The 23,916-nt window shown below is 43.7% G+C and overlaps 1 pseudogene across 1 annotated transcript in view; it reads left to right on the top strand.

Annotated features, from left to right (window-relative positions):
• Positions 1–279: 279 nt before the first annotated feature.
• Positions 280–23,916, top strand: part of LOC309546650 (small nuclear ribonucleoprotein G-like) — a 46,646-nt pseudogene continuing 23,009 nt past the window's right edge. The window contains exon 1 of the transcript in view: positions 280–557. The product of the transcript in view is annotated as a small nuclear ribonucleoprotein G-like (transcript). The remainder of the gene's footprint in view (positions 558–23,916) is intronic.

The raw sequence follows: 23,916 nt of genomic DNA, 5'->3' as shown, positions 1-23,916 counted from the left end.
AACATCTATACCAGACCCTCATCTAGGATAAGGGACACATTAAATCCCTGGTTGCTTTGTATACAAACAGAATAAAGCTTTTGGAAGTCATTATACTGGCAATTTAAACACACCTTTTCCCTCTGTAAATGTCAGTGTTTCTGTAGTAGCTTCTATACTGATGTATACAGGTGCATACTTCACAAGGATGGTCAATGCACCCCCAAGACATTATATTTAATGGGGTTTTTCATTTTTAATGTTTCACTTTAACATTAAAAAAAAACACTGCTAGATTTGGCGTGCTGCACCGTGTGCTGAGAACGTTGTGTGATCGGAGCAGATCGAAGGAACGGCTTCACCATAAGCAAAGCGCACCCGCCTGAGTTAAAGAAGGTAATGAACAAAAAATTATCTTTAAAGTTAAACGGAGGGAGACATGTTCAGGGAATACTTTCAGGATTTTACACCATTCATGAATCTTGTGGTAAAAGAAGTGTCACCAAGTGGGCATCAAAATATTGGCATGGTGGTCATATGAGGGAACAGCATAATCATGTTGGAAGCTTTTGGAACGAGTATAGTATTTATAGTATTATAGGATAGGATATGATGAGCCTAACCTCCCTATGATCTCAACCCTCAATTAGTCATCCTACTGGTTTGATACCCATTACCATTTGTTGTGCTGTTCATTTTTTTTCTTTGATATTAAAATGTTTTTCACTTAAAAAAAACACTGCTCCCAGCAACACAATTTTTTTCTTTTGGTTTGGCACATGTCCCGCATAGAAATGCCCATACCATTTGTTTCACAATTTATTGCCTTTTAGCCTAAAAATGGCCAGAAAATGGCACCTGAACTTTAATAATGCTTACTGAACCCTGATCAAACCTAAAATAGGTCTTTTTAGGTAATCCCTACTTATAATAATGAAATAAATGAAAGTAGCTGGATGCCAAAGTGGTTTTGTAAACCAAGAAACTGCTATATCCCTGCAAATAAATGAACAGATAGTCGAGGCATATAATGTTTTTTTGGCAGTGAGTCCTGAATTGTGACCTGCAAAGATTTTGTTTCTGTGATTACCACTTTCTCAATTCAATCTAGATTTGAAATACAGCTTTTATTATATGATATCTGCATTGTGTTTTTCTAGTTTGTCTTCAGAATCAGAAATGTCTATAGCAATGCACCAAAGCCAATAAGTATGGGAAAAGTGTGGTCTATGTTGTCATCAGTGGTAAATGGTCCAATTATGGGGAGCTGCCCCTTATATAAGTTCAGATGCCTAATTACTATAATATGTTAGGGGGATAATAGAAATGGGGAAAGCTGTGTTCATATATTTGATCATTTTTATCTTCATGAATAAGTATCACTTTTTATCCTTTAATTTTGGCTATTCTACTGACTTCACAGTTTCTAATCAAGCCTAAATAAAATGTCTAATACTTGTGTAGTTGGACAAATGTCAAATTGCCTAATTTGCTGTGGGCCTTGTGCTCATCATTATTTAAATATACTGTTTAAGTGTCCAATAAAATGTGAAAAAAAAAAAAACTGTAGTAATTGTGTTTTTATTTGTGCAGGTATTTCGCACAAAGTTTAAGGTGGGCCATAAATTCAAACTCCTTTACAGACCTAGGGCTGGCAGCTTAATAGAACTCAGAATAAAATGCATTCTCATTTCCTCTAACCTTAAAATGTTTCCTCTTATTCATGCAAACTGACCTCTAATGTCAGCAGTTAATGTTCATTAACTCAGCTGAGCAAATCTGCTATCACCCAATGATTTGCCTAAAAGCAAATAAAGCGCATAAACAAGACAAAATGCTAAGTAACCACCACCATCAGAGGCATGCATCACGTTTGTAAATCTTCACAGGGACACACAGATCTTGCGCAGCTTTCTTGACATTAACAATCTGTGATGGTATCTAGATGGAGCTCTGTGAATAAGAATAATTTCTTCTAAACACAAAATGCAATCTTGCTCATTCTTATCCAATTCTGTGTTTAATAACTACAGGACTGCCCTATTAAATCCACTGGGTATCTCATTTTCAGCCCAATAAGTTTACATTGATTTGCTCCATTTCTTGATTAAACTGTAAATGTTTATTGATGGAAGCTGACTGCATTAGCAGACTTATTTCACCTATAGTTTTCCCGCTTTTTTTGTTTTGTACACTTTTATCATCTCAAGGTGACAATTACACATTGTTAAAGTGTTACTAAACCCACAACAGTAAAATCAATCTGTATATGCAGTAAAGCATGCTAGTTATACTCACTGTGGAACCTAAGGGGTTAATCCTCCACATTGTGTAAAAAGGCTGTTTGTTTCCAATCCATCTTCTGAGAAGACAAAGCCTTTGGAGGCACTCTGCAGATGCTCAGTTTGGTGTGTATTGCTAGAGAATTAAATTTTTTCTTGGGAGGGTGCATGTGATCAGCACAGGGCCAATCAGCACTGTCCAGGCAAAGGGTCAGGGGTCATGAGGCCTCAAAGGACAGTCAGAGGAGAATGAAAACTACTCCTACAAGCTTTAATCAGACACTGATAGAAGTCACAAGACTGCTATATACTGCTGATGAGAAAAGGTATTTAGCAGTTTATATTTACTAAAATAATAGCATTTCCATGTTCTCTGTACTGTGGGAGACCAGATATAGCGACTACAGGGTCCTGGGTTTAGTAACACTTTAACTATTTCAGTGTAAAAAGCATCAGGCTGTTCACTAAAATGATTAAGATATATTTAAACCAAAGAACAAGATGGTAATATGTTGCAGAATGCCAGTCCTTAGACGTGGAAGTTGCATTTATATTTTTCAGCCTTTCCAATGTTCCTCTATGGACTACAGAACACTTCTTTCCTTTGTGATACAGTATAGTGCAGATTGTAATGATAAGCAGGGGAAAATAGTGGAACAAAAGCCTGAAAAAATGAATGCATCCACTATATCTAAAGACTGTTAAGATATCTATACTGAGATAACTTCACAGGCTTACATTTTTTAAAGGGGTTATAAGCACAGGAATCCAAAAAGGTGAGGGTTGTATTCATATGTTATTGGTCCCACATGACCTAAGGAGGTGCGTGACTTGCAATGGTGAAGGATTACATTTGGAAAGGAATTCCCTGCAAAAGGTAGTGAGGCATTGTTAAGTGGTTATTAGTAGTGTTGAGCGAACACGGACTGTATTATTCGTGTTCGTACCGAATAATTGGATTTTTTGTACCCGAACACGGACACGGACACTTTACTGTATGTTCGGGTAAAAATCCGTGTTCGGTCGTTTTATTTCCGGGTTTTGCATGCTTTGGCGCTCTTTTCATGGCGGGCTTTCAACAGCCAATCAACAATCGTTTAACTGGTGTGCCTTAAGCCATCCCAGCCATGCCTGCAAATGTCTCAGTAGCTGTGATTGGCCGTCTGAAGCATGTGACCAAGTCTTTATAAGTTCGAGGCAGCCGCAGCGGCGTCATTATGCTGCTTAGATTCAGGGACAGAGCACACATCAACGTGCTGGCTGCTGATTAGGGAAAGATAGGCAGGAAAAAACCATTTGTGTCCGGATAGAATTGAGGGACAGGTCGGAGTGTTTAGGCAGGGCGAGTTGTAGGCATTTTAGGGATAGAGTCTGCTGAATTATATAGGGTCAGTGTCTTCTACAAACTACAATCGATATTGCTGTGTGGGGGGTGGGGTCTGCACTCAATCCTGATCTACGATCTCTTCTCAATCCTGTTAGGGACAGAGTCTGCTGAATTTTAGGGAAACTGTGTTCTACAAACTACAATCGATATTGCTGTGTGGTGTGGGATTGGAGATAGGCAGGTGTCAGTGATCCACATCCATTTTTCTGTGTGTGAGCTGCAGTGAACACAATCTTTTTGGGCTGCAGTGAACACAATCTTTTTGGGCTGCAGTGAACACAATCTTTTTGGGCTGCAGTGAACACAATCTTTTTGGGCTGCAGTGAACACAATCTTTTTGGGCTGCAGTGAACACAATCTTTTTGGGGTGCAGTGAACAAAATCTTTTTGGGGTGCAGTGAACACAATCCTTTTTGGTGTGCAGTGAACACAATCTTTGTGGGGTGCAGTGAACAAAATCCTTTGTGGGGTGCAGTGAACACAATCTTTTTGGGGTGCAGTGAACAAAATCCTTTTTGGGGTGCAGTGAACAACATCCTTTTTGGGGTGCAGTGAACACAATCTTTTTGGGGTGCAGTGAACAAAATCCTTTGTGGGGTGCAGTGAACACAATCTTTTTGGGGTGCAGTGAACACAATCTTTTTGGGGTGGAGTGAACAACATCCTTTTTGGGGTGCAGTGAACAAAATCCTTTTTGGGGTGCAGTGAACAAAATCATTTTTGGGGTGCAGTGAACACAATCTTTTTGGGGTGCAGTGAACACAATCTTTGTGGGGTGCAGTGAACACAATCTTTTTGGGGTGGAGTGAACAACATCCTTTTTGGGGTGCAGTGAACAACATCCTTTTTGGGGTGCAGTGAACACAATCTTTTTGGGGTGCAGTGAACACAATCTTTGTGGGGTACAGTGAACAGAATCTTTGTGGGGTGCAGTGAACACAATCTTTGGGGGGTACAGTGAACACAATCTTTGTGAGGTGCAGTGAACACAATCTTTGTGGGGTGCAGTGAACACAATCATTGTGGGGTGCAGTGAACTCAATCTTTGTGGGGTACAGTGAACACAATCTCATACTGAAGGTTTGAGGGTGCTGCCTGTTCCATACTCCCCCTACTCCTCATCTAGCCTTTTAGGGGTACAAACAATAGTAATTGGGGCCTAGTGTGGTTGTGTACGTGTGATATACATACACTTTTTTGGGATCATATTTTCTATTCCGCTATTTAATCAAAAACCTTTGGGGATCAGTTAAATTGGGGGATAGTCTGTGTTGGTACGTGTGAGAGAGATCCACCTTTCCAAGTTGTTGGGGTTCATCTCATACTTCTGAAGGTTTGAGGGTGCTGCCTGTTCCATACTCCCCCTACTCCTAGCCTTTTAGGGGTACAAACAATAGTAATTGGGGCCTAGTGTGGTTGTGTACGTGTGATATACATACACTTTTTTGGGATCATATTTTCTATTCCGCTATTTAATCAAAAACCTTTGGGGATCAGTTAAATTGGGGGATAGTCTGTGTTGGTACGTGTGAGAGAGATCCACCTTTCCAAGTTGTTGGGGTTCATCTCATACTTCTGAAGGTTTGAGGGTGCTGCCTGTTCCATACTCCCCCTACTCCTAGCCTTTTAGGGGTACAAACAATAGTAATTGGGGCCTAGTGTGGTTGTGTACGTGTGATATACATACACTTTTTTGGGATCATATTTTCTATTCCGCTATTTAATCAAAAACCTTTGGGGATCAGTTAAATTGGGGGATAGTCTGTGTTGGTACGTGTGAGAGAGATCCACCTTTCCAAGTTGTTGAGGTTCATCTCATACTTCTGAAGGTTTGAGGGTGCTGCCTGTTCCATACTCCCCCTACTCCTAGCCTTTTAGGGGTACAAACAATAGTAATTGGGGCCTAGTGTGGTTGTGTACGTGTGATATACATACACTTTTTTGGGATCATATTTTCTATTCCGCTATTTAATCAAAAACCTTTGGGGATCAGTTAAATTGGGGGATAGTCTGTGTTGGTACGTGTGAGAGAGATCCACCTTTCCAAGTTGTTGGGGTTCATCTCATACTTCTGAAGGTTTGAGGGTGCTGCCTGTTCCATACTCCCCCTACTCCTAGCCTTTTAGGGGTACAAACAATAGTAATTGGGGCCTAGTGTGGTTGTGTACGTGTGATATACATACACTTTTTTGGGATCATATTTTCTATTCAGCTATTTAATCAAAAACCTTTGGGGATCAGTTAAATTGGGGGATAGTCTGTGTTGGTACGTGTGAGAGAGATCCACCTTTCCAAGTTGTTGAGGTTCATCTCATACTTCTGAAGGTTTGAGGGTGCTGCCTGTTCCATACTCCCCCTACTCCTAGCCTTTTAGGGGTACAAACAATAGTAATTGGGGCCTAGTGTGGTTGTGTACGTGTGATATACATACACTTTTTTGGGATCATATTTTCTATTCCGCTATTTAATCAAAAACCTTTGGGGATCAGTTAAATTGGGGGATAGTCTGTGTTGGTACGTGTGAGAGAGATCCACCTTTCCAAGTTGTTGGGGTTCATCTCATACTTCTGAAGGTTTGAGGGTGCTGCCTGTTCCATACTCCCCCTACTCCTAGCCTTTTAGGGGTACAAACAATAGTAATTGGGGCCTAGTGTGGTTGTGTACGTGTGATATACATACACTTTTTTGGGATCATATTTTCTATTCCGCTATTTAATCAAAAACCTTTGGGGATCAGTTAAATTGGGGGATAGTCTGTGTTGGTACGTGTGAGAGAGATCCACCTTTCCAAGTTGTTGGGGTTCATCTCATACTTCTGAAGGTTTGAGGGTGCTGCCTGTTCCATACTCCCCCTACTCCTAGCCTTTTAGGGGTACAAACAATAGTAATTGGGGCCTAGTGTGGTTGTGTACGTGTGATATACATACACTTTTTTGGGATCATATTTTCTATTCCGCTATTTAATCAAAAACCTTTGGGGATCAGTTAAATTGGGGGATAGTCTGTGTTGGTACGTGTGAGAGAGATCCACCTTTCCAAGTTGTTGAGGTTCATCTCATACTTCTGAAGGTTTGAGGGTGCTGCCTGTTCCATACTCCCCCTACTCCTAGCCTTTTAGGGGTACAAACAATAGTAATTGGGGCCTAGTGTGGTTGTGTACGTGTGATATACATACACTTTTTTGGGATCATATTTTCTATTCCGCTATTTAATCAAAAACCTTTGGGGATCAGTTAAATTGGGGGATAGTCTGTGTTGGTACGTGTGAGAGAGATCCACCTTTCCAAGTTGTTGGGGTTCATCTCATACTTCTGAAGGTTTGAGGGTGCTGCCTGTTCCATACTCCCCCTACTCCTAGCCTTTTAGGGGTACAAACAATAGTAATTGGGGCCTAGTGTGGTTGTGTACGTGTGATATACATACACTTTTTTGGGATCATATTTTCTATTCCGCTATTTAATCAAAAACCTTTGGGGATCAGTTAAATTGGGGGATAGTCTGTGTTGGTACGTGTGAGAGAGATCCACCTTTCCAAGTTGTTGGGGTTCATCTCATACTTCTGAAGGTTTGAGGGTGCTGCCTGTTCCATACTCCCCCTACTCCTAGCCTTTTAGGGGTACAAACAATAGTAATTGGGGCCTAGTGTGGTTGTGTACGTGTGATATACATACACTTTTTTGGGATCATATTTTCTATTCCGCTATTTAATCAAAAACCTTTGGGGATCAGTTAAATTGGGGGATAGTCTGTGTTGGTACGTGTGAGAGAGATCCACCTTTCCAAGTTGTTGGGGTTCATCTCATACTTCTGAAGGTTTGAGGGTGCTGCCTGTTCCATACTCCCCCTACTCCTAGCCTTTTAGGGGTACAAACAATAGTAATTGGGGCCTAGTGTGGTTGTGTACGTGTGATATACATACACTTTTTTGGGATCATATTTTCTATTCCGCTATTTAATCAAAAACCTTTGGGGATCAGTTAAATTGGGGGATAGTCTGTGTTGGTACGTGTGAGAGAGATCCACCTTTCCAAGTTGTTGGGGTTCATCTCATACTTCTGAAGGTTTGAGGGTGCTGCCTGTTCCATACTCCCCCCTACTCCTAGCCTTTTAGGGGTACAAACAATAGTAATTGGGGCCTAGTGTGGTTGTGTACGTGTGATATACATACACTTTTTTGGGATCATATTTTCTATTCCGCTATTTAATCAAAAACCTTTGGGGATCAGTTAAATTGGGGGATAGTCTGTGTTGGTACGTGTGAGAGAGATCCACCTTTCCAAGTTGTTGGGGTTCATCTCATACTTCTGAAGGTTTGAGGGTGCTGCCTGTTCCATACTCCCCCTACTCCTAGCCTTTTAGGGGTACAAACAATAGTAATTGGGGCCTAGTGTGGTTGTGTACGTGTGATATACATACACTTTTTTGGGATCATATTTTCTATTCCGCTATTTAATCAAAAACCTTTGGGGATCAGTTAAATTGGGGGATAGTCTGTGTTGGTACGTGTGAGAGAGATCCACCTTTCCAAGTTGTTGGGGTTCATCTCATACTTCTGAAGGTTTGAGGGTGCTGCCTGTTCCATACTCCCCCTACTCCTAGCCTTTTAGGGGTACAAACAATAGTAATTGGGGCCTAGTGTGGTTGTGTACGTGTGATATACATACACTTTTTTGGGATCATATTTTCTATTCCGCTATTTAATCAAAAACCTTTGGGGATCAGTTAAATTGGGGGATAGTCTGTGTTGGTACGTGTGAGAGAGATCCACCTTTCCAAGTTGTTGGGGTTCATCTCATACTTCTGAAGGTTTGAGGGTGCTGCCTGTTCCATACTCCCCCCTACTCCTAGCCTTTTAGGGGTACAAACAATAGTAATTGGGGCCTAGTGTGGTTGTGTACGTGTGATATACATACACTTTTTTGGGATCATATTTTCTATTCCGCTATTTAATCAAAAACCTTTGGGGATCAGTTAAATTGGGGGATAGTCTGTGTTGGTACGTGTGAGAGAGATCCACCTTTCCAAGTTGTTGGGGTTCATCTCATACTTCTGAAGGTTTGAGGGTGCTGCCTGTTCCATACTCCCCCTACTCCTAGCCTTTTAGGGGTACAAACAATAGTAATTGGGGCCTAGTGTGGTTGTGTACGTGTGATATACATACACTTTTTTGGGATCATATTTTCTATTCCGCTATTTAATCAAAAACCTTTGGGGATCAGTTAAATTGGGGGATAGTCTGTGTTGGTACGTGTGAGAGAGATCCACCTTTCCAAGTTGTTGAGGTTCATCTCATACTTCTGAAGGTTTGAGGGTGCTGCCTGTTCCATACTCCCCCTACTCCTAGCCTTTTAGGGGTACAAACAATAGTAATTGGGGCCTAGTGTGGTTGTGTACGTGTGATATACATACACTTTTTTGGGATCATATTTTCTATTCCGCTATTTAATCAAAAACCTTTGGGGATCAGTTAAATTGGGGGATAGTCTGTGTTGGTACGTGTGAGAGAGATCCACCTTTCCAAGTTGTTGGGGTTCATCTCATACTTCTGAAGGTTTGAGGGTGCTGCCTGTTCCATACTCCCCCTACTCCTAGCCTTTTAGGGGTACAAACAATAGTAATTGGGGCCTAGTGTGGTTGTGTACGTGTGATATACATACACTTTTTTGGGATCATATTTTCTATTCAGCTATTTAATCAAAAACCTTTGGGGATCAGTTAAATTGGGGGATAGTCTGTGTTGGTACGTGTGAGAGAGATCCACCTTTCCAAGTTGTTGAGGTTCATCTCATACTTCTGAAGGTTTGAGGGTGCTGCCTGTTCCATACTCCCCCTACTCCTAGCCTTTTAGGGGTACAAACAATAGTAATTGGGGCCTAGTGTGGTTGTGTACGTGTGATATACATACACTTTTTTGGGATCATATTTTCTATTCCGCTATTTAATCAAAAACCTTTGGGGATCAGTTAAATTGGGGGATAGTCTGTGTTGGTACGTGTGAGAGAGATCCACCTTTCCAAGTTGTTGGGGTTCATCTCATACTTCTGAAGGTTTGAGGGTGCTGCCTGTTCCATACTCCCCCTACTCCTAGCCTTTTAGGGGTACAAACAATAGTAATTGGGGCCTAGTGTGGTTGTGTACGTGTGATATACATACACTTTTTTGGGATCATATTTTCTATTCCGCTATTTAATCAAAAACCTTTGGGGATCAGTTAAATTGGGGGATAGTCTGTGTTGGTACGTGTGAGAGAGATCCACCTTTCCAAGTTGTTGGGGTTCATCTCATACTTCTGAAGGTTTGAGGGTGCTGCCTGTTCCATACTCCCCCTACTCCTAGCCTTTTAGGGGTACAAACAATAGTAATTGGGGCCTAGTGTGGTTGTGTACGTGTGATATACATACACTTTTTTGGGATCATATTTTCTATTCCGCTATTTAATCAAAAACCTTTGGGGATCAGTTAAATTGGGGGATAGTCTGTGTTGGTACGTGTGAGAGAGATCCACCTTTCCAAGTTGTTGAGGTTCATCTCATACTTCTGAAGGTTTGAGGGTGCTGCCTGTTCCATACTCCCCCTACTCCTAGCCTTTTAGGGGTACAAACAATAGTAATTGGGGCCTAGTGTGGTTGTGTACGTGTGATATACATACACTTTTTTGGGATCATATTTTCTATTCCGCTATTTAATCAAAAACCTTTGGGGATCAGTTAAATTGGGGGATAGTCTGTGTTGGTACGTGTGAGAGAGATCCACCTTTCCAAGTTGTTGGGGTTCATCTCATACTTCTGAAGGTTTGAGGGTGCTGCCTGTTCCATACTCCCCCTACTCCTAGCCTTTTAGGGGTACAAACAATAGTAATTGGGGCCTAGTGTGGTTGTGTACGTGTGATATACATACACTTTTTTGGGATCATATTTTCTATTCCGCTATTTAATCAAAAACCTTTGGGGATCAGTTAAATTGGGGGATAGTCTGTGTTGGTACGTGTGAGAGAGATCCACCTTTCCAAGTTGTTGGGGTTCATCTCATACTTCTGAAGGTTTGAGGGTGCTGCCTGTTCCATACTCCCCCTACTCCTAGCCTTTTAGGGGTACAAACAATAGTAATTGGGGCCTAGTGTGGTTGTGTACGTGTGATATACATACACTTTTTTGGGATCATATTTTCTATTCCGCTATTTAATCAAAAACCTTTGGGGATCAGTTAAATTGGGGGATAGTCTGTGTTGGTACGTGTGAGAGAGATCCACCTTTCCAAGTTGTTGGGGTTCATCTCATACTTCTGAAGGTTTGAGGGTGCTGCCTGTTCCATACTCCCCCTACTCCTAGCCTTTTAGGGGTACAAACAATAGTAATTGGGGCCTAGTGTGGTTGTGTACGTGTGATATACATACACTTTTTTGGGATCATATTTTCTATTCCGCTATTTAATCAAAAACCTTTGGGGATCAGTTAAATTGGGGGATAGTCTGTGTTGGTACGTGTGAGAGAGATCCACCTTTCCAAGTTGTTGGGGTTCATCTCATACTTCTGAAGGTTTGAGGGTGCTGCCTGTTCCATACTCCCCCCTACTCCTAGCCTTTTAGGGGTACAAACAATAGTAATTGGGGCCTAGTGTGGTTGTGTACGTGTGATATACATACACTTTTTTGGGATCATATTTTCTATTCCGCTATTTAATCAAAAACCTTTGGGGATCAGTTAAATTGGGGGATAGTCTGTGTTGGTACGTGTGAGAGAGATCCACCTTTCCAAGTTGTTGGGGTTCATCTCATACTTCTGAAGGTTTGACGGTGCTGCCTGTTCCATACTCCCCCTACTCCTAGCCTTTTAGGGGTACAAACAATAGTAATTGGGGCCTAGTGTGGTTGTGTACGTGTGATATACATACACTTTTTTGGGATCATATTTTCTATTCCGCTATTTAATCAAAAACCTTTGGGGATCAGTTAAATTGGGGGATAGTCTGTGTTGGTACGTGTGAGAGAGATCCACCTTTCCAAGTTGTTGGGGTTCATCTCATACTTCTGAAGGTTTGAGGGTGCTGCCTGTTCCATACTCCCCCTACTCCTAGCCTTTTAGGGGTACAAACAATAGTAATTGGGGCCTAGTGTGGTTGTGTACGTGTGATATACATACACTTTTTTTGGATCATATTTTCTATTCCGCTATTTAATCAAAAACCTTTGGGGATCAGTTAAATTGGGGGATAGTCTGTGTTGGTACGTGTGAGAGAGATCCACCTTTCCAAGTTGTTGGGGTTCATCTCATACTTCTGAAGGTTTGAGGGTGCTGCCTGTTCCATACTCCCCCTACTCCTAGCCTTTTAGGGGTACAAACAATAGTAATTGGGGCCTAGTGTGGTTGTGTACGTGTGATATACATACACTTTTTTGGGATCATATTTTCTATTCCGCTATTTAATCAAAAACCTTTGGGGATCAGTTAAATTGGGGGATAGTCTGTGTTGGTACGTGTGAGAGAGATCCACCTTTCCAAGTTGTTGGGGTTCATCTCATACTTCTGAAGGTTTGAGGGTGCTGCCTGTTCCATACCCCCCCTACTCCTAGCCTTTTAGGGGTACAAACAATAGTAATTGGGGCCTAGTGTGGTTGTGTACGTGTGATATACATACACTTTTTTGGGATCATATTTTCTATTCCGCTATTTAATCAAAAACCTTTGGGGATCAGTTAAATTGGGGGATAGTCTGTGTTGGTACGTGTGAGAGAGATCCACCTTTCCAAGTTGTTGGGGTTCATCTCATACTTCTGAAGGTTTGAGGGTGCTGCCTGTTCCATACCCCCCCTACTCCTAGCCTTTTAGGGGTACAAACAATAGTAATTGGGGCCTAGTGTGGTTGTGTACGTGTGATATACATACACTTTTTTTGATCATATTTCCTATTCCGCTATTCAATAAAAACCTTTGAGGATCAATTGAATTGCGGGATAGTCTGTGTCGGTACGTGTGAGAGAGATCCACCTTTCCAAGTTGTTGGGGTTCATCTCATACTTCTGAAGGTTTGAGGGTGCTGCCTGTTCCATACCCCCCCTACTCCTCATCTAGCCTTTTAGGGGTACAAACAATAGTAATTGGGGCCTAGTGTGGTTGTGTACGTGCGAGATACATACACTTTTTTTGATCATATTTCCTATTCCGCTATTCAATAAAAACCTTTGAGGATCAATTGAATTGCGGGATAGTCTGTGTCGGTACGTGTGAGAGAGATCCACCTTTCCAAGTTGTTGGGGTTCATCTCATACTTCTGAAGGTTCTGTTTCACCATACCCCCCCTACTCCTCATTCTATGCCTTTAGGGGGTACCAAACAATAGTAATTGGGGCCTCAAGGTGTGGTTGTGATACGTGTGATATACATACACTTGTTTTGGATCATATTTTCTATTCCGCTATTTAATCAAAAACCTTTGGGGATCAGTTAAATTGGGGGATTGTCTGTGTTGGTACGTGTGAGAGAGATCCACCTTTCCAAGTTGTTGGGGTTCATCTCATACTTCTGAAGGTTTGAGGGTGCTGCCTGTTCCATACCCCCCCTACTCCTCATCTAGCCTTTTAGGGGTACAAACAATAGTAATTGGGGCCTAGTGTGGTTGTGTACGTGCGAGATACATACACTTTTTTTGATCATATTTCCTATTCCGCTATTCAATAAAAACCTTTGAGGATCAATTGAATTGCGGGATAGTCTGTGTCGGTACGTGTGAGAGAGATCCACCTTTCCAAGTTGTTGGGGTTCATCTCATACTTCTGAAGGTTTGAGGGTGCTGCCTGTTCCATACCCCCCCTACTCCTCATCTAGCCTTTTAGGGGTACAAACAATAGTAATTGGGGCCTAGTGTGGTTGTGTACGTGCGAGATACATACACTTTTTTTGATCATATTTCCTATTCCGCTATTCAATAAAAACCTTTGAGGATCAATTGAATTGCGGGATAGTCTGTGTCGGTACGTGTGAGAGAGATCCACCTTTCCAAGTTGTTGGGGTTCATCTCATACTTCTGAAGGTTTGAGGGTGCTGCCTGTTCCATACCCCCCCCTACTCCTCATCTAGCCTTTTAGGGGTACAAACAATAGTAATTGGGGCCTAGTGTGGTTGTGTACGTGCGAGATACATACACTTTTTTTGATCATATTTCCTATTCCGCTATTCAATAAAAACCTTTGAGGATCAATTGAATTGCGGGATAGTCTGTGTCGGTACGTGTGAGAGAGATCCACCTTTCCAAGTTGTTGGGGTTCATCTCATACTTCTGAAGGTTTGAGGGTGCTGCCTGTTCCATACCCCCCCTACTCCTCATCTAGCCTTTTAGGGGTACAAACAATAGTAATTGGGGCCTAGTGTGGTTGTGTACGTGCGAGATACATACACTTTTTTTGATCATATTTCCTATTCCGCTATTCAATAAAAACCTTTGAGGATCAATTGAATTGCGGGATAGTCTGTGTCGGTACGTGTGAGAGAGATCCACCTTTCCAAGTTGTTGGGGTTCATCTCATACTTCTGAAGGTTTGAGGGTGCTGCCTGTTCCATACCCCCCCTACTCCTCATCTAGCCTTTTAGGGGTACAAACAATAGTAATTGGGGCCTAGTGTGGTTGTGTACGTGCGAGATACATACACTTTTTTTGATCATATTTCCTATTCCGCTATTCAATAAAAACCTTTGAGGATCAATTGAATTGCGGGATAGTCTGTGTCGGTACATGTGAGAGAGATCCACCTTTCCAAGTTGTTGGGGTTCATCTCATACTTCTGAAGGTTTGAGGGTGCTGCCTGTTCCATACCCCCCCTACTCCTCATCTAGCCTTTTAGGGGTACAAACAATAGTAATTGGGGCCTAGTGTGGTTGTGTACGTGCGAGATACATACACTTTTTTTGATCATATTTCCTATTCCGCTATTCAATAAAAACCTTTGAGGATCAATTGAATTGCGGGATAGTCTGTGTCGGTACGTGTGAGAGAGATCCACCTTTCCAAGTTGTTGGGGTTCATCTCATACTTCTGAAGGTTTGAGGGTGCTGCCTGTTCCATACCCCCCCTACTCCTCATCTAGCCTTTTAGGGGTACAAACAATAGTAATTGGGGCCTAGTGTGGTTGTGTACGTGCGAGATACATACACTTTTTTTGATCATATTTCCTATTCCGCTATTCAATAAAAACCTTTGAGGATCAATTGAATTGCGGGATAGTCTGTGTCGGTACGTGTGAGAGAGATCCACCTTTCCAAGTTGTTGGGGTTCATCTCATACTTCTGAAGGTTTGAGGGTGCTGCCTGTTCCATACTCCCCCTACTCCTCATCTAGCCTTTTAGGGGTACAAACAATAGTAATTGGGGCCTAGTGTGGTTGTGTACGTGTGATATACATACACTTTTTTTGGATCATATTTTCTATTCCGCTATTCAATAAAAACCTTTCTAGGGCAAGATCTTAAATTACAGAAATATGAGGAGACCGTCAAATAAGGGCCGTGGCCTGGGTCGTGGTGCTGCTGGTAGAGCTCCTGATGCAAGGAGAGGACATGGTCGATCTGTGCCAGCTACACGCACAAGTGAAACACCTTCCTCAAGTGTGAGTAGGCGACAGAACCTGCATCAGTATTTGGTAGGGCATCAAACGCCCCTAGAAGTGATGAGGCCAGAACAAGTTGAGGCGATAGTAGATTGGTTTGCTGCTGACAGTGCCTCCAGTTCCTTCACATTGTCTCCCACCCAGTCTACTGCAGAAAGGTCAGAGTTGGCACCTGCAGCCAATGTCCAACCGTCTTTCACCTCACCCCCTTGCAAATCAGGCCAGCAGTCTGAGCCCCAAGCCATACAGCAGTCTCTTATTCTTTTTGAGGACTCTGTCAGCAGGGTTTCCCAGGGCCATCCACCTAGCCCTGCCCCAGAAGTGGAAGAGATTGAGTGCAGCGATGCCCAACCACTTATTTCTCAAGATGAGTACATGCAAGGATCATCGCAGCACGTCTCCGATGATGACGAAACGCAGGTGCCAACTGCTGCGGCGTTCAGCATTGTGGAGACCGACAAGGAGGGCAGGGGTGAAGACTGGGTGGAAGATGATGTGGAGGACGATGAGGTCCTCGACCCCACATGGAATGAACGTCATGCAGGTGAACTGAGTAGTTTGGAGGAAGAGGCGGTGGTCGCACAGAGCCACCAGCACAGCAGAAGAGGGAGCAGGGTGCAGAAGCGGAGCGGCCGTGCCCTAGACACTACGCCCGCTACTGCCCAACGCAGCAAGGGAACGAGCGCACCAAAGTCAGCTCAAAGGAGTTCTCTAGCGTGGAAGTTCTTTAGAAAATGTGCTGATGACAGGACACGAGTGGTTTGCACCCTGTGCAATCAGAGCTTGAAGCGAGGCATGAACCTTCTCAACCTGAGCACAACCTGCATGATCAGGCATCTAAGTGCAAAGCACGAGCTGCAGTGGAGTACACACCTTCAAAACCAAGAAACATCTCTGGCTCATCCTGCTTCCTCTTCTGCTGCAGTCTCGGCCGCTCCAGCCACATCTGTAGTGATACCGGCACCTGCCACCCCGCAAACAGACGATCTGTCAGCAACACCACCACCTGGGTCACCAACAACCATCTCCACAATGTCCCGTGGAAGCGTTCAGCTTTCCATCTCCCAAACACTTGAGAGGAAGAGGAAGTACCCCCCTACCCACCCGCGATCCCTGGCCCTGAATGCCAGCATTTCAAAATTATTGGCCTTTGAAATGCTGTCATTCCGTCTGGTGGAGACGCACAGTTTTAAAAACCTTATGTCGGTGGCTGTCCCACAGTACGTCGTGCCCAGCCGCCACTACTTTTCCAGGCAAGCCATCCCTTCCCTGCACAACCAAGTGGGGGAAAAAATCAGGTGTGCACTGCGCAACGCCATCTGTGCCAAGGTCCACCTAACTACGGATACGTGGACCAGTAAGCACGGTCAGGGGCGTTATATCTCCCTAACGGCACACTGGGTAAATGCAGTGGCGGATGGGCCTGAGGCGGATAGCAATTTGGCGCATGTCCTTCCACCACCGAGGATTGCAGGGCGCTTCAGTTTGCCTCCTGTTCCTAACTCCTCCTACTCCGCTTCCTCATCCTCTACCGCCTCCTCATCCGGACAGCGTAACACCTTCACCACCAACTTCAGCACGGCCAGGGGTAAACGACAGCAGGCAGTTTTACAACTTGCCTGTTTGGGGGACAAACCACACACCGCGCAGGAGTTGTGGAGGAGCATGGAACAGCAGACAAATGAGTGGTTGCTGCCAGCGAGCCTCAAGCCCGGCCTGGTGGTGTGCGATAACGGGCGAAATCTCATAGCAGCTCTGGGCCTAGCCGGTTTGACGCACATCCCTTGCCTGGCGCATGTGCTGAATTTGGTGGTGCAGAGGTTCCTTAAAAACTACCCCGATATGTCAGAGCTGCTGCAGAAAGTGCGGGCCGTTTGTGCGCACTTTCGGCGTTCTCACCCTGCTGCTGCTCGCCTGGCAGCGCTGCAGCGTAACTTCGGCCTTCCCGCTCACCGCCTCATATGTGACGTGCCCACAAGGTGGAACTCCACCTTGCACATGCTGGAAAGACTGTGCGAGCAGCAGCAGGCCATAGTGGAGTTTCAGCTGCAGCACGCACGCGTGAGTCGCTCTGCGGAACAGCACCACTTCACCACCAATAACTGGGCCTCCATGCGAGACCTGTGTGCCTTGTTGCGCTGTTTTGAGTACTCCACCAACATGGCCAGTGGCAATGACGCCGTTCTCAGCTTAACTATCCCACTTCTATGCCTCCTTGAAAAAACAATTCGGGCGATGATGGAAGAGGATGTGGCACAGGATGAGGAGGAGGAGGAGGATGAAGAGGTAACATTTCCAAGGCTTTCAGGGCAGTCATTCGCAAGGGGCTCCGAGGGTGGGTTCCTGCACACGCAAACGCCAGGGACGCAATTGTCCAGCAGGGGCACAGTTCTGGAGGATGAGGAGGAGGAGGAGGAGGAGCTGGAGGAGGAGATGGAACCATGTTCACAGCAGGGTGGCACCCAGGCCAGCTCATGGCCATCACTGGTGCGTGGCTGGGGGGATACAGAGGACACGGACCATACACCTCCCACAGAGGACAGCCTTTCGTTGCCTCTGGGCAGCCTGGCACACATGAGCGATTACATGCTGCAGTGTCTCCACAACGACCGCCGAGTTGCCCACATTCTAACTTGTGCTGATTACTGGGTGGCCACGCTGCTGGATCCCCGTTACAAGGACAACGTACCGTCCTTAATTCACTCACTGGAGCGCGATCGCAAGATGCGCGAGTACAAGCGCACGCTGGTAGACGCCATGCTGCTGGCATTCCCATCTGACAGCGGGGCCACAGTGGAAGCACAAGGCAGAGGAGGAGGAGGAGGAGGTCGCCAACGCAACCAGGGCACCGCCAGCACCTCAGAAGGCAGGGTTAGCATGGCCGAAATGTGGAAAAGCTTTGTCAGCACGCCACAACAAACAGCAGCACCAGCAGCTCAGATGGAACGTCTTAGCAGGAGGCAGCATTTTACCAACATGGTGGAGCAGTATGTGTGCACACGCCTACATGTAGTGAATGACGGGTCTGCCCCCTTCAACTTCTGGGTCTCCAAATTGGGCACATGGCCTGAGCTTGCCCTTTACACCTTGGAGGTGCTGGCGTGCCCTGCAGCCAGTGTATTATCTGAACGGGTATTTAGCACGGCTGGGGGCGTTATAACAGACAAGCGCAGCCGCCTGTCCAGAGACAATGTGGACAAGCTCACGTTCATTAAAATGAACCAGGCATGGATCCCACGGGACTTTTCCGTACCTTATGCAGAATAGCAATGGATACCGACCTTACCCACCCATTGTTCCATTTTTGCTCTTTCTCACTCTTTTGGGGTGTACCCTCATTTAAAATTTGTGAAAAGAAGCAGTGTTGGCTACCTCGTCCTCCTCCTCAGGGCCAGATTAATGTAGGGGCTATTGGAGCTGCAGCTCCAGGCCCCTACCTTTTATATAGGCCCCGGGTTGGCCATATTCACTGTTACCGCTCTTCTGTCACTTGTAAACACAGAAGTCTGGCTTCTATGCTCGCTTCCCCAGGCAGCACCCTCAGAACCTCCCCACACAGCGTGAAGGCCGGACAAGGAGGGACAGTTGGCGATGCATGGATGTGTTTATGGGCTTCAGAGACAGCATCCCATGTTGAATTAGGCATGCATGGCTGCACCCTTCCTCCTCTGGGTGCATGGCAAGGCACGGCCCTAAGGCCCTTCAAAATCCTCAGCACCAAGCCCATGATGCTGTTAATCCGGCCCTGGTCCTCCTCCACCGCCGCTTCCACCTACACCGCCCATAGGTGTGCGCAGCCTATTGCATTAAGGTGTGCACCCCAAAGTTGAAATACACATGCATGTGTTTGCCAGCAGGGAGAGTAATGTATCGGGGCCATGTACCTGTAGGCAAGGAGAAATAGAGCAGAGCAGGTCCCAGGGAGATCTTTCCCATCTCCTCACTGGCAATGCTATGTGCCCTAGGTGATTAGGGTGTGCCCAGGCACACCCAGCACACCCTGTGCGCACGCCTATGTCACCGCCACATCCACCACCACCTCAACCTCCCTCCTACTCCATATGGGCCTCGTCCTTCAGAGATGAAGAAGAACATTGTTTTATTTTTCTGTTTTTTTTTGTTGTTTTAAGTTATTTCCCTATCCACATTTGTTTGCAGAGCACTTGCCATGCTCTTAATTACGTTTTGCTGCCATTTGCAGCACTCTAGCCCTTTCCTTTGGTGTTTTAGAGCCATTTTAGTGCCTTAAAGTTCGGGTCCCCATTGACTTCAATGGGGTTCGGTGTCCGGGAAAAGTTCGGTAAAAGTCCGGGACACGGACCCGGACTTTTTTTTAAAGTTCGGCCGAACCCGTCGAACACGGACATCTAGGTGTCCGCTCAACCCTAGTTATTAGATCTCAAGTCACATTTATTGGTACCAGAGAGAAAGTCAGTGCTGGAGAAGAGGTCCTTTAGGAATGATGGGCTGCTGGGCACTTGGATTTAAATAGGATGATCTTTAAGGTATTATAAATATAATAAGAGTAGAAAGGTCATTATCACATTTATTCTTCTCATTCAAGGGCCATAGGGGACATTCCATCTGCTCAGATAATCTGAAAGTTGTTTAGACAAAACAATGTAATTCTGTACAATTATACCAAAAAGTTTGTTAGTTTAATACCAGGTTAAAAGTGTAGTTTTCTTTGGAACCCAAACATATTAGCTATACTTTCTGTTGAAGCAAGGGGGTAGAAAACTATTTCAAATTTGTCTTTTTGATAGAAGAAGAAATCGGCAATAGACACAGGGATTTATTAACATTGATAATAGACTATCAATAACTTATATTTATTGTTAGCAACCTGACCTGATGTAATATCAATGGTTTTGCAAATATAAAATACTGATGAAAGTAGGCAACCCTACATAATTTTAAATATCCTAATGGTTCGAGTCCATGCTAAATTTACCATTAGGCACAATAGACAAATGTTAATAGTTTTTCAGTTTATAATTATTGGTCATACAATTTTTTCCATCATCAGTAGAAATAGTTATCTCACATAAAGTCACTCATTATCACAATATTCTAAACCAGATTAGGACTGATGATGTGCCAAACAAATCTGGGTATGGATCGAGCAGGGTTCAGCAAAAAGGACCATTTTGGCCATTTTCTTGGTTAATGGGCAAGAGATTGCCACACAAATGGCATAGGGTGCTGGGCATTGCCCTGAGGAACATGTACCAAAGCACTAAAGCTTTTTTTTTTTTTTTTTGCGCTGGGAGCAACACATTTAGCAATGCTTAAAGTAAAACATTAAAAATGGAAAACTCTATTAAATAATATTATGTTTTGGGGGATTCCCTGGCCCTGCTTTTGAAGTGACACATCTGTGCTACATAGACAACCTACCACAGCTACACTGACATTGACAAGGAAATTTAATTGCTAGCAAAATGGCACCTCCCAGCCACTTTGTTCTCTTTGTAAACAAATCAGTCTGGAATTCCCTTCATCTATATCAGACATTCACTTAGATGGAAAAGGTGACCTAAGGAAAGAGAACAAGAAATAATAATAACACATACAACAGCATGTAAAGCAGTGAAATTGTGTATATGGCTGTAATCATCAATGTTTTCAACAGGCACCAACGTCCAAATAATATGCACAAGCAAGAAAACATGTAAGTAACAACATTACATCTGGGCACGCCATGGAAGTCCAATGGTGAATGACACTCCTACATGGCAGTATATCAATCTCCTTTAGTTTGGGACATCTAATATCTCCATCTTGGGATGGCCTCCACTTATGGCCCGCAGCCTCTCATTTGCACTCAGCTATAATCTTATGGGGTAAATATTCATGGCCATGACATTTGTGGTGAAATGATCTTATACATGTAGGCTAGATCAGTAACTAACTTATATATACCTTTTTCCCCCCTTCTGTTTTCTTATATAGGATTGTGCTTTGCAATAGTGCTCGCTTGGTCTGAATTCATACAGGATAACAATATAATAGCATTTATCCTCTGGGGGGATTTCCTTTCCCTTAAGGTTTTACTTTAAGGAAGATCTTTGTCCTAACTGGTCAGGCTCATTTTACCATGCTGAGCTACATAGCCTTATTGTTTGGGTTTCTCTCTCTTTATAGATCTTTTGACTACGGGCAGGCGGTATATAGGTGCCTTCACACCCGGCTGGGGGGGATACCCATTGGTCTCGTGCTTTATTTCTCTTTCCCTTTATTCCATATTGTTGATGGTGGCAGTGGATGACAGTGAACCTTTTTCAAGGCCTCTTTACTGTTTATATTTGGAGTAACAACATTGATGTATATTATGATGATGCTTACAATGTATTTTTCGATCCACTATAGTTAAACTGCTAGAACTTCTGAAGAAGCGGCTTTTGTCCACAAAACATGTTAAGTATGGATGGGCATGAACATGGCATATACAGTAAACCCCCCTCCATCGCGGGGGTTATGTTCCAGACCCACCCGCAATAAGTGAAAATCCGCAAAATAGAAATACCCTATTTAAGTACACTGTAGGCATGTTTTTATAACTTTCACTGTACTTTTAAAAGCATTTTAAGGTCTTTAAACACAATTTTAAAACAATAGAAAACACATTTAAACACATAAAAGATACTGAGAGACAGAGCAAGAGCAAATGAAAACACAAAAATACTTCATTAACAATGATTTAATTAGTAAAATAATATTAATAGGTCTTACAGAAAAAAACGCAAAATATCGGGACCGCAAAAACTGAACCACGATATAACGGGGGTTTACTGTACAGCTGTACAATGTCCAGGATTGGATGACTCGATTATCTTGTTCGGCCAGTCTTTAGCCCATTCGGCATGCTTTGACTGTAATGAGGTGGATAGTTAGTCCTTCCTATGTAATGCTATTGTTTGGATAAACTGTGATGTATGGATACCTCTTTTAACCACTTGCCGACTGCCTAACGCCGATTTACGTCGGCAGTCAGCCCCCCACAGGCAAAGCGACGTAGATCGGCGCCATTACTCGTTAAAAAAAAAACAACAAAAATGACAAAAATCTTTCCCTTAGTTAGTAAACGCAATAACCTTTGCGCAAACCAATCAAAATACGCTTTTTGCGATCAAATTTGTTTAGGTACAGCATCGCACGACCGCGCAATTGTCCGTTAAAGTAATGCAGTGCCGAATCTCAAAATAGGCCCTGGTCAGGAAGGGGGTAAAATCTTCCGCTGCTTAAGTGGTTAAATTATTATTTTTGTATAATAAAATTGATTTCATTATATTATGTGTGTCTACATATTTGTTAGTTAATTTACTCTTTACGGCACCATTAAAGTCCCATTCAGTCCCCTGTTATCCTCCATATGTACTCCTGGGGTTCACACCAACTTGGTCCTGGGTCTTTTTGGACCCAGAGGGGTGGAGATGTCCTAGGAAGACACACTGTGGAGTGGTTTTCTTGCTTGAGCATGTAAAGCAGATTGAGGAAGAGATTTGTTTTAATAAAGCCTAGGAAATAAAAAGTATTTATCCCGTATTGAATTGAAAAAAAAAAAAAAAATATTGTACTGTGGAGCAATAACAATCAAAATGTGGATGATTTAACGGTAGCTAGTCAAGAAGTCAGTTAAAGAAATTAAAGATTATCTGAGGGGAAAACTGTTAAAAGGAACCTGAAAAAGTTAAAAAGTCGGATGAAATCAGTGAAATTATTGTAGTTTATTGCCTTCCAGCAAAATAAATAAATCGTTTTGACACTGGACTGGCAGAGGTTATGGTTGCAATGGATACCACTTTAAATTTCAAAGTAGAGAGGAATGTAACTAAACGGTTTCAAATCAATTTATGAAGTGCAGGGAAAACCAGATTGTCACACAAAAAAAAGGTAGTGCACCCACTGTGCTATCTCCAGGTTAGATAAGGTGAGACCCTTAAGCCTGGTACACACCATGATTTCTTTTCGCTAAACCCAGCGGGTTGAAGGAAAAAAAACTGACAGCTCCGGTCAGAGCTGCTGTACTAACAATCCAATTTTAGCATAGCCATCTACCCCACAGAGCTGTTGTGTTCTGATTGGGAGCTGGTCGGCTGCTGGTTTTCCAGCATGCACATCCAACAGAAGTTGGCTCAATGACCAGGTTCTGTTGGACTGGCTGCCATACACACACGGGCCGAATATCAGTTGATTTTTATAGAACCGGCTGATGTCACCACTCGCCACACATTTGGCCTGTGTGTACTAGGCTTTAAAGTAATTCTAAAGCCTAAACCTTTTTAACCTTAATGCATTTCTTGCAATGTTTAGGTATCTGTTTTGACCCCCCCCCCCCACCACACCTTTTACATACCTGAGCCCTCAGTCAATCCTGCGCTGTGCACGTCTGCAGCTCTTCTCTCCCCTCACTTTCATGTCTCACTGGCTTTCGTGGGGCACCGTTGATTTACTGTCAATTAAAGCCAGTAAAGAGGAAGCAGGGGACGGGGCTGAGTCCCACTATCTGTGTCAATGAAGACAGCAGTGGGGCTTGGGAGTGAGCATGCACAAGTGCCCCCATGGGAACTTGCTACCCATGGGTGCACTGTACAAAGAGGAAGAGACAGGAGCTTTGGCGGGGGACCTGAGAAGAGGGAGGTTGGGGGCCACTCTGTGCAATTTGATTGC

Source organism: Pelophylax lessonae, assembly GCF_965119305.1.
Source record: "Pelophylax lessonae genome assembly, chromosome: 2".
NCBI classification, from domain to species: Eukaryota; Metazoa; Chordata; class Amphibia; order Anura; family Ranidae; genus Pelophylax; species Pelophylax lessonae.
The sequence above is the reverse complement of the archived record's forward strand: the minus strand, read 5'-3'. Positions and strand labels throughout refer to the sequence as shown.